The sequence below is a fragment of the Elephas maximus genome, chromosome 5 (genome assembly GCF_024166365.1).
Source record: "Elephas maximus indicus isolate mEleMax1 chromosome 5, mEleMax1 primary haplotype, whole genome shotgun sequence".
In the NCBI taxonomy this organism is placed as follows: domain Eukaryota; kingdom Metazoa; phylum Chordata; class Mammalia; order Proboscidea; family Elephantidae; genus Elephas; species Elephas maximus.
Genome location: NC_064823.1, coordinates 91551404 through 91573164, shown reverse-complemented (window position 1 = coordinate 91573164; position 21761 = coordinate 91551404). Strand labels below are relative to the sequence as shown.

Genomic DNA, 21761 nt, shown 5'->3' with positions numbered 1-21761 from the left:
AATTTATTTTCTCACAGACTAGTAGGCTAGAAGTCCAAATTCAGGGTGTCAGCTCCAGCGGAAGGCTTTCTCTGTCAGCTCTGGAGGAAGGTCCTTGTTATCAATCTTCCCCCAGACTAGGAGCTTCTCTGTGCAGGAACCCCAGGTTCAAAAGACGCGCTCTGCTCCCAGCACTGCTTTCTTGGTGGTATGAGGTTTCCAACTCTCTGCTCGCTTCCCTTTCCTTTTATCTCTTGTAAAATAGAATGTGGTTCAGGCCACACCCCAGAGAAACTCCCTTTACATTGGATCAAGGATGTGACCTGAGCAAGAGTGTTATATTCCACCCTAATCCTCTTTAACCACAGGCAGAGATTGTGATTTATAACAGATAGGAAAATCCCAAATAGAGGACAACCACACAATATGGAAATCATGGCCTAAGCAAGCTGACACACAGTTTTCGGGGACACAATTCAATCCATGACACTCTTCTTTGGCTAATTGATGAAATTCTCAAGAATAACTAATTGGTATCTATTTTACTGCATCTTCTTCTAGGACTCTATAGACTACACTACTATAGTAACCTCCTTCACCTGGGCACCATCCCTGGGGATGTACAGAAGAGAGACAATTTTGGGGCTGACAAAGAAAAGAAGCTAGAGTGGGGATGGGAGGGTCAGAACAGTAGCATTCCTCACTGTAATATTCTCCATATTATTAAAAATAGAGATGTGCCATAGCTGGTGAGAATGCAAAAATGGTACAGCTGCTGTGGAAGACAGTTTGGCAGTTCTTCAAAAAGTTAAAAATAGAGCTACCATCCCAAACCCAAACCAAAACCACTGCCTTGAGTAGATTTTGACTCATAGTGACTCCATACAGTTTCCAAGACTGTAAATCTCTATAGAAGCAGACTGCCACATCTTTCTCCCATGGAGAGGCTTGTGGTTTCAGACTGCTGACCTTTCAGTTAGCAGTCAACTGCTTTAACCACTGCTCAACCAGGGCTCCTTAGAACTACTATTAGAAACCAACCAAACCCACTGCTGTGAAGTTGATTCTGACTCATAGCGACCCTATAGGACAGAGTAGAACTGCCCCATAGAGCTTCCAAGGAGCACCCGGCAGATTTGAACTGCCGACCTCTTGGTTAGCAGCTGTAGCACTTAACCACTATGCCACCAGGGTTTCCATAGAACTACTATGGGACCCAGCAATTCCATTCTTAGGTATATCCTCACGAGGCTTGAAACAGTGACACAAACAGAAACAGGTACACCAATGTTCATTGCAGCACTATTCATAACACCCAAAAAGTAGAAACAACCCAAATGTCTATCAATAGATGAATGGATAAACAAAATGTGGTATATAATAAAATGGAATACTACTCTGCTATACAGAGAATTAAAGCCCTGATACATGCTACAACATGAAAGTACATTTAGTTGTCTAGGCCAAAAAACAATGATTTTCAAACTTGAAAACATTATGCTGAGTGAAGTAAGTCAATCACAAAAACAAAAAATATTATATGATCTCATGAATGTGAAATAACTAGAAAAGGCAGATGTATAGAGATTTTTTTTTTAGAGTTTAATACTGGTTGCAAGGGGAGGGGACAAGGGAGGAGTCATATTTTAGATAGCACTGAGTTTGAGGTTTTCTTTATGGCATGGAAAATTTAGCAATGGGTATTGATGATGGTTACAGGGCATGACTGATGTAATTGATCTCACTGAATTTTACATGTGAAAAATATCAAAATAGCAAATGTTGTGTTATCTATATTTTTACAATAAAAAATTAGGGATATGGGCAGAGACAGAGAGAGCTGGAATCCAGGGGAGTAGCAAACACCTAACATGAATTAGAACTGTACCAAGGACAGAGGATTTATGTGGTTTATCATTTTTTTCCCCTGAATCAATCCACTGCCACGTAAGGCAATGGACTTATACTCACACAGTATCTGATATACATCAGGCATACTGCCCAGAAACTCCCTCATTCACTGCCCCCCTCTTCCAACCACACACACTTGCATTGGGTGGTCCCCAGAAGAACCGGGGGTGAATTTCTGTTCTACCCATTGTGTGCTTAGAGATCATATTGCAATTTATCTCAAAACTTTCTTCATCTGAAAAATGGGAATAATAATACCTGCCTCACAAGGCTCTTTTGCAGGTTAAATGGATATAAAGTATACAGTTCTAGTTAAATAGGTTATTCGCTAGGCTGTGAGCCCCTTGAGGGTAAAGCAGGTGATTATGCCTATGTTTCTGAAACTTCATAGATGCCTGGCACATGTAGGTGTTTCAAAAGTCTTTATAATATTTATAAATATTTGTTGTATGAATGAACTCCTGAACTTTAAATGTTTCACACTTAAAAGCCTTAACAGAGCTGAAAAGCAGTTATATTTAGCCAGACAATAGCCTGATTTTCATTTTTCTATTTTGCCGGCATTTTAGTATTATTGTGAAGGGGCTGTTCTGGGGGTCAGTGGTTCTCAGATGTTTTGGTTTCACAGCAGGTTTGTCCAGTGTTGTTGGGTTTACCCAACTTACGTACCTACAAAAGGGCACCTGCCTGTGTAGTGTACCGCCAGCACAGTTGTATGCTATGGCTCTGGGACCAGTACAATTTCAGAAGATTAATTGAGGCTGCTATAGATGTGCCAACTTTTGGTTTTGTTGGACAAACACCTTATACATTATAAAAATTAACCCTGCACAAGCACTGTAATTTAATAAAAGAAAGAATATTGACATTCATAAAAGTAGGAAAGACATTATTTCAGAATAAAAAACAAAGATGAATAATAAAGCTTAGCTTATTTCTTTTTATGATGTCTTTACTGTGTTGCCCTTATTTGTTTGCTTTGTTTTATTAGTGAAAATGGACTCACTGACAATATTCTAGAGAACCACTGCTATCATAATTTTTGAGTTGGTAGAAAATTGGCGCTTTGACATTTGCTAACTTTTTGGCCTCAGTTTCCTCATTTGTTAAATGGCGATAATGGTGCCTATCTCATGGGGTTGTTGTACCAATTACATGCACTCACAAATGTACAGTGTTTGGAATTTGTGAGTTCTGTAAATGTTAGTGGTTGCTGCTGAACAGTGGAAGAGCCCCCACAAAAAATGGTACAGATGGAGACAAAGGTAAACCCCAAAGCCTACATAAGTCTCAAACTGATTAATCCTCCCCTCAGCAACCAAGGGTTAATTGTATTTCCAGAAATGAACTGATGTGTTAAGATTTATGATACAGAGTGAGAAGTACTGAAAAACATGGATTAAATTGGGGGCCAAAATTTCCTAAACCAAAGCCCAAAGTCTAGAGTAAGCTTGGTTGAGCTTCTCATGGGAAAAACTTTAGAGCTAACTTTGCTTTCAGTTCATGGAAAACATCTTGAACTCAACGCCTGAAAAGCATCATGAGCTATATGACTCAGCAAACAAAGGGCATGGTGGCCAAATTACCTTAATCTCACAAGCCACAATTAATTGCATAAAAATGGATTGTTCCACCCTGTAGAAACAGCCACAGAAATATCTGCTGTCTTGTTCATAGTGCAACTTGTAGTTGAACTTCTGTGTGTTGCTGATTATAAAGTTTATGGCAACGCAAACTAAATTATCCACAATATTTACCTTGCAAACTATTAGAAAAAATATGTTCGCAAATAGTGTCTGAAATTTGACTAACAATGAAGTGGAAATATGTACAAGAAAATAAGTCAGGATCCTAATCAGTGATATTTTTAGTGCTTGCAAAACAAATATTCCATTCTCACACATTTAACCAGCTCCCCTCCGCCTCTCTTTCTCTGACTTGGAAAAATTACACAAATGTTGGAAAACTTATCTTTCTATACTTTTAGTGTGTGAACCTATGTGTCAGGCGTTGTACATATATTGTTGCCAGTCCTCACAATATCCTCATATAGTAACCATTATGATTCCCATTTTGAATATAGGGAAATTGAAGTTTAAAGAGTAAATAATTCCTGATTACTCAAGAAGCAGTGGAGCTGGAAACTGAAACCAGGTTTGTCTTAAACCATATGCACTTCCTCTCATACATACTTCTTCCCTGAATACTTTGCCTAACACTACAGGAAACAGGACAACTTGGGGACTCCTGTCTCTCCTGACCTCACTTGGAGAAACAAAAGGAACCAGTATGCTTATTAAATGTCAACAACTTTGTCTTTATATAGAGTAAGTGTGCAATAAAATAATTGTTGATTTATTTTTAATTTGAAAGTACACCTTACATTAATATGTCACATTTATGTAGGAATACTGATTAATCTCTGCCATTGAAACATATTGCTGCTGAAAACCTCTTTTAAATCTTAAAAAGCAAAGCTGTCACTTTGATGACAAAGGCGTGCCTAACCCAAGCCATGGTATTTTCAGTAGGCTCATATGTATGCAAAAGTTGGAAAAAAAAAAAAAAAAAAAGAAGACCAAAGAATTGATGCAGTTGAATTATGGTGTTGGCAAAGAATATTGAATATACCATGGGCTACCCAAAGAATGAAGAAATCTGTCTTGGAAGAAGTACAGCCAGAATGCTCCTTAGAAGCAAGGATGGTGAGACTTTATCTAATGTACTTTGGACATCCACCACTCATCTGTCAGTTTGTCATTTTGTGGTGGCTAGCATGTTTCTGTGATGCTGTAAGCTATGCCACTGGTATTGCAAATACTGGCGGGAACACCCATGGTAGACAGGTTTTGGTGGAGCTTCCAGACCAAGACAGACTGGGAAGAAGGACCTGACAGTCTGCTTCTGAAAAAATTGGCCAGTGAAAACTTCATGAGTAGTGGCAGAACATGGTTGAAAGATGAGCCCCTGAGGTCGGGAGGCACTCAATATATGACTGGGGAAAATCTGCCTTCTCAAAATAGAGTCAACCTTAATGATGTGAATAGAGTCAAACTTCTGATACCTTTGTTTGCTAATGTGGCATGACTCCATATGAGAAGAAACAGCTGCAAACATCCAGTAGCAATGGAATGTGGAATGTACCCAGTATGAATCTAGGAAAATTGGAAGTGTCAAAAGTGAAATGGAATGCTTCAAGATCGATATCCTAGGCAGTAGTGAGCTGACATGGACTGGTACTGGCCATTTTGAATTGGACAATCATAAAGTCTTACTATGCTGGGAATGACAAATTGAAGAGGAATAGAATCTCATTGTCAAAAAGAACATTTCAAGACCTATCCAGAAGTACAATGCTGTCAGTGATAGGATAATATTCATACACCTACAACGAAGACCAGTTAATACGGCTATTATTGAAATTTATGCAGCAAACACTAAGGCCAAAGATGAAGAAATTGAAGGCTTTTACCAACTTCTGCAGTCTGAAATTGATCAAACATGCAACCAAGATGCACTGATAATTAGTGGTGATTGAAATGTGAAAGTTGGAAACAAAGACAAAGGATCATTAGTTGGACATATGGCCTTGGTGATAGAAACACCGTGGGAGATCTCATGATAAAATTTTGCAAGACCAATGACCTATTCATTGGAAATACCTTTTCTTCACCAACATAAGTGAGGACAATACATGTGGACCTTGCCAGATGAGATACACAGAAATCAAATATACTACATCTGTAGAAAGAGACAATGGAGAAACTCAGTATCATCAGTCAGAGCAAGGCCAGGCGCTGACTGTGGAACAGACCATCAATTGCTCACATGCAAGTTCAAGTTGAAGCTTAAGAAAATTAAAACAAGTCCACAAGGCCAAAGTACAACCTTGAGTATATCCCATCTGAATTTAGAGACCATCTCAAAAATAGACTTGATGCATTTAACACTAATGACTGAAGACCAGAGGAGTTGTGGGATGACATCCAGGACATCATACATGAAAAAAGCAAAATACCATTAAAAAGACAGAAAAGAAAGTAAAGAGCAAAATGAATGTCAGAAGAGACACTGAAACTTACTGTCGAACATAAAGCAACTAAAACAAATGGAAGAAATGATGAAGTAAAAGAACTAAACATAATATTTCAAAGAGCAGCTGGGAAGACAAAGTAAAGTACTGTAATGAAATGGACAAAGACCTGGAGTTAAAAAAAACCAAAAGGGAAGAACATTCTCAGCATTTCTCAAGCTGAAAGAACTAAAGAAAAAATTCAAACCTCGAATTGCAATGTTGAAGTATTCTTTGGGCAAAATATTGAATGACACAGGTAGCATCAAAAGAAAATGGAAGGGATACGCAAAGTCACTGTACCAAAAAGAAATGGTTGAAGTTCAACCATTTCAGGAGGTATCATTAGGGACAGTTTATCCAATAAGCAAGGTAAACATAGTGCTTACCTTGCTTACGAGATCATCTGTAGTGAACAATTTCACATTTTTTCACCACATCAAAGATTCTGCTTCTAAGTATGGCTGCAGTCTGTCACTTACACAACCCCACAGCACCTTTCTAAGGAATAAAAGCCTCTTTTCAAATTTGTAATTCCTGACAGGGAGGGATTACTCATTGAAAAAGGTAAGCACGGACTTACTTGTATTTACTTCCTAATCTATAGTGAACAATTTCTCATTAAAGATGTGGTGAAACCCATTTGAAATTGTTTATTACATATTAGGAAATAAGCACAAGTTAACTCGTGCTTACCTGACTTACTGGGTAATCTACCCCTGGGTTGCATATGATCAAGAACTGATGGTATTGAAGAAAGAAGTCCATGGTGCCCTGAAGGCTTTGGCAAGAAACAAGACTCTAGGAATTGATGGAATACCAGATGAGATATTTCAACAAACAGATGTGATGCTGGAAGTGCTCACTCATCTATGCCAAGAAATTTGAAAGATGGATACCTGGCCAACCAATTGGAGGATATCCATATTTGTGTCCCTTCCAAAGAAAGGTTGTCTAACAGAATGTGGAAATAATTGAACAATATCATTAATATTACAACAATTAATAATTTTCCTGAAGATAATTCAAAATTGCAGCAGTACATTGACAGGGAACTGCCAGAAATTCAAGTCAGATTCAGAAGAGGATGTGAAACAAGGGATATCATTGCTGATGTCAGATGGATCTTAGCTGAAAGCAGAGAATATCAGAAAGATGTTTTCCTGTGTGTTATTGTCTATGCGAAGACCTCTTTAAGTGTTAAAAAGCAAAAATGTCACTTTGAGGACTAAGGTGCACCTGACTCAACCTACAGTATTTTCAGTTGCCGCATATGCATGCAAAAGCTGGGCAATAAATAAGGAAGACCGAAGAAAAACTGATGCCTTTGAATTATGGTGTTGGCAAAGAATATTGAATATTCCATGGACTTCCAGAAGAATGAACAAATATGTCTTGGAGGAAGTACAGCTAGAATGCTTCTAGAAGGTGAGCTTCGTCTTATGTACTTTGGACATGTTGTCAGGAAGAACCAGTCTCTGGAGAAGGGCACTATGCTTGGTAAAGTATAGGGTTTCAGGGAAAAGGGAAAGATCCTCAATGACATGGATTGACACAGTGTCTGCAATAATGGGCTGAAACATAGCAAAAATTGTGAGGATGACACAGGATCAAGCAATGTTTCGTTTTGTTATACACAGGTTTACCGTGAGTCGCAACCTACTTGACGGCACTTAATGACAGCAACAACAACATGGACACATAGTTACACCCAATATATGACTGACTGTGGATTAGTAGAGCTATGTGGCAATGCATTTCAATTATCTGCAAGAATGATGAAAATCTGTGTCAAGGTAACTAAAACTTCAGATATGAGCAGTATGCTTATACAGTACTTTTAGACCATTTTTTGTCTGCTTAAATAAGATTATAAGTATGATAGTAACAAAAACATGGTCTGCAGTCCTCTTGTCTTGGTATGCATTCTTCCTGGATGATCCCATCCTATGCCATCATTTCAGGAAACACTCGATATTATATTTCCTAAGCTAGATCTTCGGCCAAGACCACTTTCTTTGAGCTCCACGCTATTATTTTCAATTAGCCATTGATCATCTTCTTGATGCTTTACAACAACTTTAAATATAACAATACAAAACTGAACTTGCTGTCTTTTTCCTTGGGCTGCACTCACACTCACTATTTCTAATATTGGTGATTGTGACTACCATCAACCTGATAGCCCAAGTTAGAGACCAGGAGTTAACTGTTGCTGCTGTCTCTCGGTCACTTCCCATATTCAGTAGGTCACCAAACAGTGCTTATCTTATTGCCTAAATCTTTTTCTCTATTCACTCTATTTTTTCCTTAATTCTGGCTATCATCTTCTTACTTGTATTACTTGCAATGTCTCTTAAGTGGTCTCCCTGCTTCCATTAACTAATCAATTAACTCAAGAGACATTTGGTGAGTGCCTGCAGTCTCTGCAGGCTGGAAATACAGTGGTGAACAGAAACAGACAATTATAACAGCCCTAATTGTTGAGGAAGACAGAAAATGAATATGAAAAATAAGTAAAATAAGAGGAAGAACTGGGAGGTGGGAAAGGGAGTGTGTATGGGGTGCTGAAAATTTAAATAGAGTGGCCAGAAAAGTCTTTGCTGAAAAAGTGACATTTGAGTAAAGATCAGAAGGTGAGTGAGCAAGTCACACAAATAGCAGGGGAAGATGTATCTAGGCAGCGGGAACAGCAGTGCAGAGGCCCTAAGACAGGTAAATTTGAGGACCAGCAAGGGGGCCAGCAAGTGGAGTGAACAAATGGGGGTAGCAATAGCGGAAGATAAAGTCAAAAAGATGAGTTGTGTAGAGTTGGGGGTGGAGACAGATCACTTGGAGCTTTGCACGTAAGGACTTTGGTCTTTATTCTGAATGAGATACAAGGTCTTAGAAGATTTTGAGCAAAGGAGTGACGTGTCAGATCTATTTCTTCAGTGAAATCACTCTGGGTGCTGTGTGGGAAGTAGTGAGTCTAGGATGGGAGTGGGAGACAACTTAGAAGGTCACCGCAATAATCTAGGCAAGACATGATGGTGGCTTAGACAAGGATGTAGCTGTGGAGGTGGTAAGAAGTGGTCAGAGTCTGGATATATTATGAATTTAGAGCCTAGAGGATTTGCTGATGATTCATTTATGAGGTATGAGAAAAAGAGGAGTCTAGATTGAATTAAAGACTTATTGCTTCTTTCCAATTAACCTGTTGAAATTCTTCCAAATTTTTTAAAAATATAGATCTTAGGGTCTTATATCATCCCTTTCCCTATTTCATTTGAAATTTGTGTATAGCTTGTAAAAATTCTCAGAATGGCATCCAAACCTTCCACATGACATTTAAGGCCAACCATGATCACCCCTGTAGCTTCATCTGCCACACCCTTACCTTCCTGTTCAACTCTAGAGGAAGGAAATGTTACAATCACTATTGTACGTTATTTCTTTTTGCCTGGAAAACTTCTTCATACCTCGGCTTCCTGGCTAATTCCCATTTTACCCTTAAGATAATTCATATGCCATTTTCCTCCAGATTGTTCCCTTCTTCTTCCCTAGTTTCTCCTCATTTGATCCCATAATTCTTGATGAATTCTTCTATTATAGTCCTTATTCAGCACTGTGGTGAGTTTTTCTGCATACATCATCATTTCATTTAATCCTGATAACAACCTTAGTTTACAGATGAGGAAACAGAGGCTTAGAGATGAAGTTACTCAGTAAGTGACAGAGCTTGCATGTGAATCCAGGTCTGTCAAACTCACACTGCAAATGCCCACAACAGAAGGGAGATTTTTTGTTTATTATCACATTGCTACTATTAATTTCTATTGTACTCACAATTTAATTGTTGATGTGAAGAAATGAAATGTTCAAAACATTTTTATAGACCATACATAAATACATGATATACAAACACATGTATTTGAATAGCTATAGTTATACGTTAGATTTATGGAGAATATAAGAACGGTTCCATAGTAAAGGGACTTACTCTATTTTACCAAGAGTGAATCTCATTAACTCTAGAAGGCTACCACTAGGCAGGTAGTAGAGACTATCCAGTTCAGTGGTTTAATATTTTTCAAATTGAGAAACACTTTCTTCAAACAAAATCTCCTTTGGAAGATCAATAAGTAAAACAGATAAAAATGGAGTAGCTGCCCTGTTTGAAATTGGGGTGGGAGAAAAGAACCCCCTTTCCCGATTTCTAGGAAATCGCTGCTGTAGCCCCACACTTTTAATTTTGGGGTCTTGATTATCTTAGATGAACTGTCAAAGGAAATAGAGATGCAGAGTTATTCAGGATTGCATAACTGGATAATGGCAGAGCCATAGTCTTAAGACTTCTTGACTTTATAAAATTTATTTTATTAAACCCATGCTACATTCTGAAAATTCTGGATTAATGTGTAAGATAAGAATCCTATCCTTGAATTCCACAATATTGTGTGTGTGTCTTTGGAATGCAGTATATGACTTTCTTTTAAGTCGATGATTAACCTTCCAATGTATTTTTATCTTGGGTAATATTTAAATAAGTTTATATTCTTGGAGGATATAAATAACTTTGAAGTTATTTGCTTTGAAGACACACAGGCTGAACAAGTGGCGAGGGACCGGAGCTAGCCTATAAAATGCTTTTGTAAGAATTTGGACAAGGCATTTCCTCTGGGTAGACAGTTATAAAAGGGTGATTTTCTGGCTGCATGCGGCTCTACTCTTGGTCAGATAACTTGGCCGTGGGATGTAGGATGTCAGCTCTCAGTCCTCCCATGAGCCATTCACCTTTGTGTGCTGCATGAACTGCACAGCTGTATATAATAATCTTGAAATGATGTGTCAAAGTTCTGAAATCTGCTACTTATAGCGAAAGCCAACCTAAGATTAAAATTCTTTTCATAAAGTTTGTAAATTGATGAGACAAAAGATTAACATGTATGTATGAAAAAAAAAAACAAACCTGTTGTTGTTGAGTTGATTCTAACTCATAGCAACTCTATAGGTCAGAGTAGAACTGCCCCATAGAGTTTCCAAGGAGTGCCTGGTGGATCTGAACTGCTGACCTTTTGGTTAGCAGCCGTAGCACTTAACCACTGTATCACCAGGGTTTCCAATATGTACGCATATATGGTATATATGTATACAGGCAGTAGTTGGAGAAAGGGGAGTTGATAATGGTTCATGAGAACTTGCTGCCAATGAGACTTTGAATTTGTGCTCAATTCCTTCATTGGCTATTTCACTTTTTCCATTCCTAGGAACCAGGGTACACCCTGGAGCACACTACTTAAGATCTAGTTCACAGAGTGAACTTCATCAGAGAGTATAGCCACACTAGTACCAATCTATCTCTACTGCTGGGGAAATGATAAATAAATGCCTTCCCTACTGATGCTCCTTCCATACTTTGTCTAATTGGTTTTAAGATTAAAGGAATCATTTTCTTATACTGGAAGTCATAGGAGCCCTGGTAGTGCAGTGATTAAGTGTTATGGCTGCTAACCAAAAAAGCCAGCAGTTCAAATCCACCAATTGCTCTTTGGAAACCCTATAGGGCAGTTCTACTCTGTCCTACAGGGTTGCTATGAGTTGATATAGAATCAACGGCAATGGGTTAGTGTTTTAGGAAGTCCATAGGCATTCTTTCTCCAGTTTATTAATTTTTTATATTTTAAGATACTTTATAGCAAATACTACTTGGTTAAAAAAAAACTTATTTTCACTGGGTGCTAGTGTTTGAGGGTATACTTTAGACAATTATTAGTGAAGGAAAAGATTGTAGATTATACTTCATCATAGTTAAAGAATACTTCCATTTTTGTAGTATATTCTTTGCTAATAATGTTCACTTAATATTTCTGTAGCAAATTAGGCATTTTATTTTTTTTGTCACACACACAAAAAAAGAGTTTCTTCTTTTTGAGATTTCCTTCATTCTAGTATCAGCCACATTTCCAAATAAAGGACCTGAGATATAAAGATTCTTTTCATTGACTTTAAGCTTCTGAGCATGGTGTTTAATTCTGGCGTTGTGAAAGGCAGGGTACATGACAGTGATTTATAAACTAAAATTCACTGGAACTCTAAACAGTATTATGCGGGCAACTGAAATATAATAGAAAAAGCTCTAGCTCTGAAGACCGTTATACCAGTAACTGCTGAGTGATCTTGTATAAATCTTTTAATACCTTGGAGTCTCAGTTCCCCCAGCTATATAATCATGATAACAGCACCCACCACACAGAATTTTTGTGAGAATTAATCAGATAATGTGCATTCTATAAAAACTATAAAGTACTAAATAAGCACAAAACATTTGAGTAAAAATTTCTTCATTAATTCATTTAATCTTATTTATTCCTATCTGCTTGTATTTTAATTTATATTATCAAGAGAAAAACTGCCTTTATTTTAAAATATTCAATATTTACCTTTTCCACTGTATCTCTAACATTTTAATCTCACTTTATATACATTCTTTTTCAGAGCTTCATTTAGCACTTCAGTGTGAATGGCCTCTAAATTTACACCCTATAGCTGTAATATTTTCATAAACTCAAATTTCTTCCAACCAACTCTTGGGTATTATCACGTGGATACCATATACCAAGGAATGGAACATACCTGCATCCTCCTCCACTGGAACACTTTTTGGAGTAGCAAAGGTTCAATACTAGCTTTCTACTTTTCTTCTGTGGTCATTAATTCCTTTACTCAGAAATATTTTTTAAGTTTTATATGCCTGTTATTTTGCTAGACATCCCAAAATAAGTAAATATTTAAGGTTCTTAAATATTTCCAAGGGATAAAAGCACCCCAAATGCTATAGAAACTGGGAGGTCAAACAAATAAGGTTTAAGAGAGGAGGGACTGTTACAAAACTTCCTGGGATGTGTGGAATGTGAGCTATGTTTTGAGGAGAAGGTAGGCTTTCTAAATAAATGCAGAAACAGGAACAAAAGAGGTGAAAAGTGCAAAGTGGGCTCTGGAACAATGATTGGCCCAGTATGGCCCTTGTAGGCAGACATGGAAAATAATCTGGAAAACAAGGTTTCTCAACGTTTTGGAAGGCTTTAACTGCTATATGTTTAGACATTCTGTTGTTATTGTTCTTGCTGGCTTTAGAATATTATTAAAGTTTCTAAAATGGATTGAAATTTCTAAAATGGAGAGTGACTGAATACAGTGATATTTTAGAAAGATTAATCTGGTGGCTCAATTGGGCTATAATGAGAGGGAGTTAGAAGCCAGTAGGTCTCCTTGAGAGGCTAACTCGTTAGCCAATTCATGGAATAGGATGGCCTAGAGCCATAATGAGTACTGGGAATGGAAAGGCATGAGGTTTAGGGAAAGATAGTAAATAGGAAATTATTACCTTTTCTGATAGAGAATTTAGTGTCAGGGGCAAGAATTGCAGTCTAAGATAACATTTTGAGGATTGAGCCTGAGTAACTGTGGGACTAGTTACATTAGTCATATGAATAAATAATTTGAGGTTTTTATTTATTTATTTTTTTTGAGGGATATGTTTTAATAACGTTAATTCTAGTGACTAGTAATGTTTCTGTGTGATAATGCCCAGCAGTTATCTGAAAAGGTGAGTCTGGGCTGACCAAAAGTGGCTGAGATTAGAGATATCTTTTTTGAAGTCATTACCTGAGGTAGAATTTGAAATTCTGAAAGTACGTGAAACCAACTCATTTCACTGCATTAGAATTAAAATTATAGACTTACAATGTAAATCTCTAGGTAGATATACATGAATTTGATTTCATTAAAAAATATCCCATTATTATAGCCTTGTTGCTGTTGTTAGTTGCCTGCTATCCAATTGTGATAGTGACCCCATGTGTGCAGAGTAGAATTGTGCTCTGTAGTAGGGTTTTCAAGGTTGCGTCCTCCTAGAAGCAGTTCTCTTAGCCTGTTTCCTGAGGCACCTCTGGGTGAGTTTGAATTGCCAGACTTTCACTTAACAGTCAAGCGCTTAACCGTTTGAGCCACCCAGGAACTCTTTATCATAGCCTTGCTGTGTTGTTATTAGGTGCTGCCGAGTCGGTTCTGGTTCATAGTGAACCTATGCACAACAGAACAAAATACTTCCTGGTCCTGCACCATCTTCACAATTATTGTTATGCTTGAGCCCATTGTTGCAGCCACTTTGTCAATCCATCTCATTGAAGGACTTCCTCCTTTTTGCTAACCCTCTACTTTACCAAGCATGATGTCCTTCTCCAGGGACTGATCCCTCCTGATAACATGTCCAAAGTATATGAGATGTAGCCTTGCCATCCTTGCTTCTAAGGACCATTCTGGTTGTACTTCTTCCAAGATAAATTTGTTTGTTTTCATCATAGGTTTAAGTACCCAATAATGAGTAGAAGCACTTTGGAAATTCTGACAATAAGAGATTTTATTTATATTGTAATAATTTAGGCAGCTGTCAATTAATATTTTAAACGTGTAGTCACACCACTGTCCTAAGTGAAATCCTTTGACATATGATACTAAAAGCACAGTAAGCCATGACCCAGGAAAGATGAAGCATTACTGTAGCTTGCAAATAGGAAAAATAGAAATATGAAATTTTGTCTATGCTTCTTTTACTAGGTTATGCTCATTTTTAAAGAAGTACTGGTAGTCCAGTGAATGAAATCAACATAAATAATTACTCATGCTGGGTGCTTGGGTATGTGGTCATTAAAACAGTTGATAGAAGGGCCACATCTACTCCATTAAACCATCAATCAATCAGTAGCTTTCTATTTCAGGTACTTAGGACATGGTATAATGAGACCAAGGTCAAGGGTTTAATTTTAGATAAAATTTTCCCATTAGTTCATAGCTATAGGCTGAGCCCTTCTTATTTGCTTTCTTGAAATGTGTGTTCCTTTGTGGCAAGAAGCCAAAAAAAAAAAAAAAGGAAGGAAGTCAAGCATCTAATCAAACAAGATATCTTGGTACAAACTATGTTGTTGTTGTTAGGTGCCGTCAAGTCGGTTCTGACTCATAGTGACCCCACGCTCAACAGAACGAAACACTGCCTGGTACTGAGCCATCCTTACAATCGTTGTTATGCTTGAGCTCATTGTTGCAGCCACTGTGTCAATCCACCTCCTTGAGGGTCTTCCTCTTTTCTGCTGACCGTGTACTCTGCGAAGCATGATGTCCTTTTCCAGGGACTGATCCCTCCTGACAACATGTCCAAAGTATGTAAGACGCAGTCTCGCCATCCTTGCTTCTAAGGAGGATTCTGGTTGTACTTCTAAGACAGATTTGTTCGTTCTTTTGGCAGCCCATGGTACAGTCAATATTGTTCACCAACACCACGATTCAAAGGCGTCAGTTTCTTCTTTGGCCTTCCTTACTCATTGTCCAGCTTTCACATGCATATGATGCTATCGAAAATACCATGGCTTCGGTCAGGCACACCTTAGTTTTCAAGATGACATCTTTTCTCTTCAACACTTTAAAGAGGTCATTTGCAGCAGATTTACCCAATGCAATGTGTCTTTTGATTTCTTGACTGTTGGTTCCATGGCAGTTGATTATGGGTCAAAGTAAAATGAAATCCTTGATAACTTCAATCTTTTCTCTGTTTATCATGATGATGATATCAGTTGTGATGATATCATGATGATCCTATCAGTTGTGAGGATTTTTCTTTTCTTTATGTTGAGGTGCAATCCATACTGAAGGCTGTGGTCTTTGATCTTCAATAGTAAGTGCTTCAAGTCCTCTTTGTTTTCAGCAAGCAAGGTTGTGTCACCTGCATAACGCAGGTTGTTAATAATGAGTCTTCCTCCAATCCTGATGCCCTGTTCTTCTTCATATAGTCCAGCTTCTCGTATTATTTGCTCAGCATACAGATTGAATAGGTATGGGAAAAGAATACAACCCTGACGGACACCTTTCCTGACTTTAAACCAATTGGTATCCCCTTGTTCTGTCCTAAGAACTGCCTCTTGATCTATGTAAAGGTTCCTCATGAGTACAATTAAGTGTTCTGGAATTCCCATTCTTCGCAGTGTTATCCATAATTTGTTATGAACCACACAGCCGAATGCCTTTGCATAGTCAATAAAACACAAGTAAACATCCTTCTGGTATTCTCTGCCTTCAGCCAGGATCCATCTGACATCAGCAATGATATCCCTGGTTCCACATTCTCTTCTGAAACCGGCCTGAATTTCTGGCAGTTCCCTGTCTATATACTGCTGCAGCTGTTTTTGAATGATCTTAAGCAGAGTTTTGCTTGCATGTGATATTAATGACATTGTTCTACCACCTGTGATATGACATTGACGACCCCACTACTAAGGGCTTCATGCTGAATGCCTTATGCTTTTCCTGTGTGGGACAACATTGTTTTTATACATTTTAACACATTATAAGATCTTTAAGGATAATACTGCTGATGTTGAAATGGTTGTTAAATATCCGGGGTAATCTTTGGCATTTCTTTTGTAATAATTTGTCTCTTAAGTTTTTGGTGATCCAGGGGAATTCAATTTTCAGGAATATCTAATGTAGTTCCGTATTTACTTATATCTCTAACCTTATCTGTTACTTCTCTCACCTTTCATATTTTGCTCCAGCTATCCAGATTCCTTGCTACTCCTCAAGGACACTGCAAGTATAGAAAGACACTCTCTGGCTTGGGACTTATGCTTGTTGTTCCTTCTTGCTAGAAACCAAAAACCAAACCCATTGCCCTCGAGTCGATTCTGACTCATAGTGACCCTATAGGACAGAGTAGAAATACCCCATAGGGCTTCCAAGGAGCAGCTGGTGGATTCCAACTGTTGACCTGTTGGTCAGCAGCTGAATGCTTAACCACACTCTTAAACCGGGTATCAAGGCTCACTCCCTCATCCTCTTTAAGGCTTTGGTCAATTGCCTTCTCAATGAAGCCTTCCTAACTGCCCTATTTAAAATTGTACCTCGTTCCCTAGCCTTCCCTGTGCCCTTTCCTTGTTTTATTATTTTGCATGGTGCTTAGAGCCTTGTAATATACCATACAGTTTACTAATTTTGTTTGTTTTCTATCTTCCCCTCACAGCTTAAAAACTCCATGAAGGCTGGGATTTTTTTTTTCTTCCTTCCTACCAACTCACAGATTATGTCTTTATTTCATCAGACAGTTGCTCCATTATTCTGCTTCCTCTATGTTCTAAATCTTTTTTTTTTCTGTGTTCAACATATTTAAGAAATGTTCCTAGAAAGACATTGACTAAAATTGAGAATTAATTCTGATATCGAAAAAACTATAAATGAATGTGACTTATGCCAAAGACAAGAATCTTTGGTCACGAGTCAGGCTGACTTCATAGGCCCTTTTTAGGAGAAGAACTTCTTGACTATGCAAGACATATAAAGGAACTCAAAGTGCTCCTTTATCAAATAAGAGCCCTGCTACAGCTCTGCATCCATTACTTATAACACAAGCGTTTCCAGATACTTGTTTCTGATTTTCACTTGACATTTACTTTATTTTAGCCTAAGGAAGGAAATGGTGTACTATGTCTCATATTCCTCAAGCGAATGGTATGGCTAAGAGAATAGTGTGGATGGCTGAGTGTGATTTGAGGAATTCTGGTGAAAGAGATAGGTCAGTAAAGCTTGTCAGGTTTCTCTTCACTCAACATATACCTTCAGATGCAGTAACAGAGTTAACCTTGTATTAACTATTAATAGAAGATGCCTAAAGACTGCTTGATATCTCAAATTGAAGATTTAAAGGCATGTTTTGGTTATAGCTCTGGTATACCTAATATATACTTGCTTTTTTTTTTATAAGGAGGGCCGTCTTTGCTGGAACTGGATGCCTGCCCAACAGGTAGGTTCTTACTTCCATAAATGAGATTATGGAGACTTTTCAATGTTCATTTCAAATAGCCTAGGGTAGCAAGCCTTGAGGCCATCGTGCAGTCTAAAAAATTGTATAGCTGAGTGCAAGGCTCTCCTTTAAGGAAGGGGTAAGCCAAAGGCGATTAGCAGAGGCACTATCTATATGATTATGTTGCTTGTTTGTCAGTATGTTGAATTTTATAGGCCTTTAAATCAAATGAGAAAAACTATCAATGTTTTTAAAGCAAGTTACCATTACTACTGCTGAATTTCCTCCCAATGTGTAAATCATTCTATAATGGCTGTGTCTATTATAGCATATTGTAGTGGCTGCATGTGTCATGAAGTGTTCTCTGGATAGGATAACCTAGAGGCAGCACTTTTTTCAATGACAAAATAAATCTAATAAATATAAACTCTCATGATAAACCTATTTTTTCCATCATCAACCTTTTCAACTATTTAAATAAATACTTGAAAAAAAAAATACTTGTAAAAAAAAAAAAGGAAAGATGTCACCTTGAAGACTAAGGTGTACCTGACCCAACCCATGGTGTTTTCAATTGCCTCAATGCATGTGAAAGCTGGACAATGAATAAGTAAGACTGAAGAAGAATCGATGCCTTTAAATTATGGTATTTGTGAAGAATATTGAGTATACCGTGGACTGCCAAAAGAACGAACAAATCTGTTTTGTAAGAAGTATAGCCAGAATGCTCCTTAGAAGCAAGGGCAGCAAGACTATATCTCACATACTTCAGACATGTTATCAGGAGGAATCAGTCCCTGGAGAAGGGCATCATGCTTGGTAAAGTAGAGGGTCAGTGAAAAAAAGGAAGGTCCTCAATGAGATGGATTGACACAGTGGCTGCACCAATGTGTTTAAGCATAACAATGATTGTGAGGATGGATGGCACAGGACCAGGCGGTGTTTTGTTCTGTTGTACATATAGGGTCTCTATGAATGAGAACCAACTCCACGACATCTAACAACAACAATTACATCTTAATAAAGCTATTAAAACTTAAATTTATCTTTTAATGATCTTAGTTGTGAGGTACCCTGAAGTTGATGCTGACTCAAAGCAACCCTATGTGACAGAGTAGAACTGCCCCATAGGGTTTCCAACACTGTAAACTTTTATGGGAGCAGATCTCCAGGTCTTTCTTCCACAGATTCAATGGGTGTGTCCTAATCACCAACCTTTCAGTTTGCAGCTGAGTGCTTAACCATTGGACCACCAGGGCTTCTTCTTGTGCCATCAACCAAAACCAAAACCAAATCCCTTGCTGTTGAGTTGATCCTGACTCATACCAACCCTACATAACAGAGTAGAATTGCCCCATAGGGTTTCCCAAGGAGGCTGGTAGATTCAACTGCTGACCTGTTGGTTAGCAGCTGAGCTCTTAACCACTGAGCCACCAGGGCTCCTGTCGTGCCACCAGAAGTTCTTAATGATCTTTAATTACCCCAATAACAAAATTACCAAGACTTCATCAAGTAATTGATAATGACAGTAGACTTGTCCTCACAGAAACAGAAAAGAGCTTAACAACCTATTCAGCTTAGCTTTCGATGATATTTCCTAGGCAGCAGTTAGTTCTTAATGAAGTATTGAAATAAGGTAGTGTGTTACAGTTGATGGCAAGCTATTTAAGAAAAATGTTAGAGCGTCACTATTTTGAAATGATTTACTTCTTATGTAATTTACAGCAGTTATTTCTAGGATAACGTTCTTCCCACTCACTTGCATTTTCTTATTTTCTGGGTGGACTTATAAATAGTCCATTATGAATTGCTTATAAGCCTGGTTAGACCCACAGGGGTGTGTCTCAGATATTACCATCATCTGTCAGGTGTCACGGTGGAAAAAAGGCTGAGAAACCCTAGAGAAAAACTCATATTTAAACTCAAACTACCAAAAAAAAAAAAATTTTTTTTTTGACTTTTTATTGGGCTTTAAGTGAAAGTTTACAAATCAAGTCAGTCTCTCATATAAAAATTTATATTCACCTTGCTATATACTCCTAGTTGCTCTCCCCCAATGAGACAGCACACTGCTTCTCTCCTTCCTCTATTTTCATGTCCATTCGGCCAGCTCCTGACCCCCTCTGCCCTCTCATCTCCCTTCCAGAAAGGAGCTGCCCACATAGCCTCATGTGTCTACTTGGTCTAAGAGGCCCACTCCACTCCAGTATCATTTTCTATCCCATAGTCCAGTCCAATCCCAGTCTGAAGAGTTGGCTTTCGAAATGGTTCCTGTCTTGGGCTAACAGAAGGTCTGGGGACCATGACCTCCAGGGTCTTTCTAGTCTCAATCAGACCATTAAGTCTGGTCTTTTTACGAGAATTTAAGGTGTGCATCCTACTGCTCTCCTGCTCCCTCAGGGGTTCTCTGTTGTGTTCCCTGTTAGGGCAGTCATCAGTTGTAGCCAGGCACCATCTACTTCTTCTGGTCTCAAACTGATGAAGTCTCTGGTTTATGTGGCCCTTTCTGTCTCTTGGGCTCAGAATTACCTTGTGTCTTTGGTGTCCTTCATTCTCCTTTGCTCCAGGTACGTTGAGACCAATTGATGCATCTTAGATGGCCACTTGCTTAAGACCCCAGAAGCCACTCTCCAAAATGGGATGCACAGTGTTTTCTTAATAGATTTGATTATGCCAAATGACCTAGATGTCCCCTGAAACCATGGTCCCCAAACCCCCACCCCTGCTATGCTGGCCTTAGAAGTGTTCAGTTTATTCAGGAAACTTCTTTGCTTTGGGTTTAGTCCAGTTGTGCTGACCTGTCCTGTATCGTGTGTTGTCTTCTCCTTCACCTAAAATAGTTCTTGTCTATGACCTAATTAGTAAATACCCCTCTCCCTCCCTCCCTCCCTCCCCACTCTCGTAACCATCAAAGAATAAAAAAAATTCTTTACGCTTTCCCCAATTCACCTATTTCTTTTTTTATTCTAATACAACTTGACCTGATTAGATAGCAATGTTTCCCAAACTTATTTGAGCATCGAAGCAATATTTCTGAAATAACCTTATGAGGAGCAGTGTTCCTGGACCTCAGTTTTGAAAATGCTGCTCTGTAAATTCTAACTTACTGTAGGTGTTAAATATTTCTACAGAAGAAGGCATGTTTATTCATATTTAAAGACTCAGGGAAGTTGTTCACTGTACCCCCTTCTCCTTTTTGGATACTTGAGAGACTATCTTGTAACTGTACATAGCAGTTGTTTAGTTAAGTGCCTCTTAAATTTTAATGTATATACAAAATACCTGTTAAAATGCAAATTTAAATTTAGTGAGTCTGAGGTTGGGTCTGAGATTCTGCATTTCCAACAAACTGCTAGATGGTGCTGATGCTAATGGTCCAAGGAGCACACTTTGCTTAACCAGGGTTTAGGATACCATTAGATCAGAGTAGCTCCACGACAATACAAAATGATTTTATTGAAGGCCTACTAGTTCCTTCTCTGTTTTGAAAAATCCAAGTGCAGAGCAATACTTTACTGCTATAGGATCGTTATGAAGTGTTCAGGATCTTAATCTATTGTTTGTAAAAATATGCGTGCCCTAATGTTGAATGGAATACATGTTTTCTTTCTACAGAAAACAAATGGATGAAGGATTTATATGCCTCTATTCCCAGCTGAATGTGATCTGTAATTGTCAATTGTAATACTAAGTTGAAAGTGTCAGGATAGTCCCCATACATTTTTGTCCCAAAGAGATGAGAAATTTGGTCCATCACACTCCAGAGAAGCAAAAGGCAACATTTTTGCTCCAAATATGTGCATCCTCCAATATCTGATTTCATTGTTATATAAAAAAACCACAAAACCCGTTGCCATCAAGTTGTACTAATAGCGACCCTATAGGACAGAGTAGAACTGCCCCATTGGGTTTCCAAGGATTAGCTTGTGGATTTGAACTGCCAACCATTTTTGATTAGCAGCCGTAGCTCTT

The 21761-nt window shown here is 38.2% G+C and overlaps 1 protein-coding gene across 1 annotated transcript in view; it reads right to left on the bottom strand.

Annotated features, from left to right (window-relative positions):
* The window catches only part of TMPRSS11D (transmembrane serine protease 11D), a 77631-nt gene that overhangs the window by 45733 nt on the left and 10137 nt on the right, over positions 1-21761 (bottom strand). The gene's annotated exons all lie outside the window — the stretch shown is intronic.